This window comes from Schistocerca piceifrons, chromosome 1 (genome assembly GCF_021461385.2).
Source record: "Schistocerca piceifrons isolate TAMUIC-IGC-003096 chromosome 1, iqSchPice1.1, whole genome shotgun sequence".
Classification (NCBI taxonomy): domain Eukaryota; kingdom Metazoa; phylum Arthropoda; class Insecta; order Orthoptera; family Acrididae; genus Schistocerca; species Schistocerca piceifrons.
Genome location: NC_060138.1, coordinates 638,654,691 through 638,659,168, shown reverse-complemented (window position 1 = coordinate 638,659,168; position 4,478 = coordinate 638,654,691). Strand labels below are relative to the sequence as shown.

At 42.2% G+C, this 4,478-nt stretch overlaps 1 pseudogene; it reads left to right on the top strand.

Moving 5' to 3' along the window:
- Nucleotides 1-3,967: 3,967 nt before the first annotated feature.
- Nucleotides 3,968-4,085, top strand: LOC124724248 (annotated as a pseudogene).
- The last annotated feature ends 393 nt before the right edge of the window (nucleotides 4,086-4,478 follow it).

Below are 4,478 nucleotides of genomic sequence, written 5' to 3'. Positions count from 1 at the left end.
AAGTAAAGCTCTCTACTAGCGGGAGGTTTCCTTTAATATCTGACAGCTTTAGTAGGTATGGTCCTATTCGAGGTGGTATGCCCTTGTCTATTCAGCCAACCATTTTCACGTGGATGCCGAGTCACAGTACACCATGGCAGATTTCACATATACTAATCACTGCCAGAAGCGAAAGAAGCGACGTATCAAAGGAACTTTGTCAGGATTGACAGGGGATGGAAACCCGGACTGAAGTGTATGAGCTCTGACACTCTATCACCGAGCTACAGTAATTTCCTATATCCAGTAATATATGGTCTTCCAAGTCAGTTTATATAGTGGTTACACTCCAGGTTTATTTAAAAAAATGTTTCGTCTGTGCTTGATAGTCTTGTTTAGCAATTTCTTCGTAATGTGTGACACCAATCACTGAATATTGCCAGGAAAAAATAACTATGAATGGTGCCGGCTAGAAAGTTTATTTACAACCCTACAGGGTTCACGTCATTCTACAGCGATACCACTTATAAAATGTTCTGCTATGGCATAGAAATGTTCGGACTTGTCAATACACCCAGCAATAGTGACTCAACAATTTAATTTCCAAGGTATGTTGAAGATAGGTAAATCAGCATTTACAATGACGTGACAATTGTCATAGGCTAGTGATATTCCTACATACAGATGGCGGTAGTATCGCGTACACAAGGTGCAAAAAGAGCAGTGCGTTGGCGGAGCTGTCATTTCTATCCAGGTGATCTATGTGAAAAGGTTTCCAACGTGATTATGGCCGCCCAACGAGAATTAACAGACTGTGAACGCAGAAGTTGGGCCTAGACACATGGGACATTCCAGTTCGGAACTCGTTAGGGAATTCAAAATTCCAAGATCCTCAGTGTCAAAAGGTATGTCGAGAATAGCACATTTCAGGCATTACCTCTCACCACGGACAACGCAGTGGCCGACGGCTTTCACTTAACGACCGAAAGCAACAGCTTTTGGGTACAGTTGTCAGTGCCAACAGATAAGCAACACTGCTAACAGACAAGCAACACTGCATGAAATAACCACAGAAATCAATTTGGGAAGTATGACGAACGTATCCATTAGGATAGTGCGGCGAGATCTGGCGTTAACGGGCTATGGCAGCACAAGCCGAAGCGAGTGTCTTTGCTAACAGCGCGACATCGCCTGCAACACCTCTCGTGGGGTCGTGACCGTATCGGTTGGACGCTAGACGACTGGAAGACCGTGACCTGATCAGAAGCGTCTCGATTTCAGCTGGTGACAGCTGATGGTGTGGGTCGAGTGTGATGCAGACCCCAAGAAGCAATGGACGCAAGCTGTCAGCAAGGTACTATACAAGCTGGTGGTGGCTCCATAATTTTGTGGGCTGTGTTTACATGGAAGAGACTGTGTCTGGTTCAACTGAACCGATAAACGGCTGGAAATGGTTATGGTCGGCTATTGGAAGACAATTTGCAGCCATTCGCAGCCTTCTTGTTTCCAAACAACGATGTTATGCAAGAGATGAATCGTATAACATGGAACCATGCAGAGATGCACTGGGACATGGTTGCAGCCTATCGACTCAGGTTATTCAGTATGTTCATCGAATAAGCAGCAAACGAAACTAAGGAGAAATTAGGGTGGGAGTTAAAGTTCAATGAGAGGAAATGAAACTTTGTTCGTCAGTGATATTGTAATATTGACAGAGAGGATAAAGCACTTGAAAGAACGGCTGAACGGAAAGAATAGATCTTATAATTAAATTTTTCTCTACACATTTAAGTCTCATTTTTATCTACGATAATGATGGAAGCTGAATAAATGAATTAAAATTTGTGCTACGTCCGTGCAGCAATGTTAGTCACGTTGCTGCGGAGGTGTAATTGTAAGTATTTCTGTCTAGTAAGCAAGGAGACCCGAGTTCAAGTCCTGACCATGGCACAAGTTTTACTTCATTTATTCAGCTTCCATCATTATCAGCACGAATAGAATTTTCAAAGTGGTTATAAGATAATCAACATCTATAAAAGTAAAGCAAGGGTAACTGAAAGTAGGGGAATTAAAGATGATGCAACGGGAATCAGATTAGGAAATTGGACGCCAAAAGCAAAAAAAGTTTTGTTATCTAGGTAGCAAAATAACTGATCATAGCAGATGTGAGGAAATATAAACTCCAGCCTGCCAAAAAAAAAAAAAAAAAAAAAAAAACTTTTAGGAAAAAGAGAACTATGTTAGCACCGAATACAATTTAACTGTTAGGAAACCTTTTCCGAATGCCTTGTACGGAAGTAAAATATGTATGACAAACAGTTCAGAAAGAAGAGAACAGCCGTTTTTGAAATGTGGTGCTACAGAAGAAAGTTGATGATTAGATGGCTAGTCAAGTAATGATCCTTTTTTTTGTCACCAGTCTTCTGAGTGCTTGCTTTGATGCGGCTCCTACGAATTCCTCTCCAGTACCAACCTCTTCATCTCAGAATAGCCCTTGCACTCAGTGCTCTGAATTATTTGCTTGATATATTCCAGTCTCTGTCTGTTCCTACAGGTTTTCCTGTCTGCAGCTCCCTCAAGTATTAAAGAAGTTATTTCTTGATTCCTTAACACGTTTGGTATCATCCTGTCCCTTCTTCCTGTCAATGTTTTCCACATGCTCCCTTCGTCGCCGATTCTACAAATAACTTTCTCAATTCTTGTCAGTCCACTTAATTTTCTACATCTTTCTACATCATCATATCTCAAACGCTTCGATTATCTTTTGCTCGAGTTTTCCTAAAGGCCATGACTGTCTTCCAGATACGTAATGTTGTGCTCCATACGGACATTATAAGAAATTTCCTCGACAAATTAAGGGCACTGTTTGATACTGCCAGACCTCTTTTGACCAAGAATGCTCTCTCTGCCTGAGTTAGTCTGTTAGTCTTCTTCTTGCTCCGTCCGTAGTGGGTTCATTTTGCTGTCAAGGTGGCAGCATTCCTTCACTTCATCTACTTCGTGGTCATCACTTTCGATGTTAAGTTTATCTCTTATCTCGTATCTGTTACTCCTCCTTAGTATGTCTTTCTTCGGTTTATTCTCAATCCACATTGTGTACTTTTACACTCTTTATTCCATTCAATAGGCGCTGCAAATCCATCCTCACTCTGACTGGGCATGGCAATGTGATCAGTGAATCTATTCAATTATCACTGATACCCTTTCATCCTGAACCTCTATTTTGTTTCCAGGAGAAAACTCTGTGGAAAGGATATCAATAATGAAGATTCGCAGGTGGTATTGCTATTTTCAGTGCAAGTGAGGAAAAACTGCAGGTCGTGTTGAATAGAATAAAGAGATACCGAACCCAATTCGCTAGAAAAGAAACTTAAGGCGCAAATTGACTAAAAGAAGGAATCCGTTAATAGGAGACATCCTACGGCATCAAGGAATCTTCAATTTAGAAAAAGAGAAAAGTGTTGGGGCAAAAATTGTAGAGAGGAAGCAAGGGTTTATTACAGTAAGCAGGCTAGAATGAACGCAGGGTGGAGTACATTTGCTGACAAGGGCCCTATGGACTTTTCCTCACCGATTTGATTCATATTGACAGGATGTGCAGGGCACGGCTAGGACTTCAACATATGGAAACAGGAAGACGCAACAGGTTTCGAGAAAATCGAGTATGAAAATTTTACATGTGCTAAGATAGTCTGTATGGTCGCTAGCATTCAAGAATCCCGCAGTCTAGAGAGTAAGCCGTTAGTTTCAAAAGCGCGAGATCCCTGGAGCGAATCTCCCTCCTGGAACTTTATTTTTTCATTCCACGTAGTTCTTACAACAGATTTATCATGACTAAGCCGATTCACTAATCATTTTCATAATCTTTCTCCTGAAAACAGGAGAAACAAGTTTTCAGAAGGAGACTGGAAATACAAGAAGGATACAAAAGAACTGTCAACCAAATCAGTATAGTCATTTTATTTACATTATTGTATCTACATTTGTGGCCAACGGCCTTGCCGCAGAGGTAACACCGGTTCCCGTCAGATCACCGAAGTTAAGCGCTGTCGGGCTGGGTTAGCATCTGGATGGGAGACCATCCGGTCTGCCGAGCGCTGTTGGCAAGCGAGGTGCACTCAGTCCTTGTGACGCAAACTGAGGAGCTACTTGACTGAGAATTAGCGGCTCCGGTCTCGGAAACTGACACACGGCTGGGAGAGCGGTGTGCTGACCACATGTCCCTCCGTATCTGCATCCAGTGACGCCTGTCGGCTGAGGATGACTCGGCGACCGGTCGGTGCCGTTGGGCCTTCAAGGCCTGTTCGGGAGGAGTTTAATTTTAGTGTATCTACATTTGCGACAAATAGTATTACGTAACCTATGGAGCACTGCACGGATTAGAATGACACTGATCAAGAAACATGGGAAACAATGATTATTGCAAAGTACAGTATGGCAGTTTTCTGTTCGTATAATTGATTCGCTTCGATGGTCAATAAATCCATAACTTTCAGTGT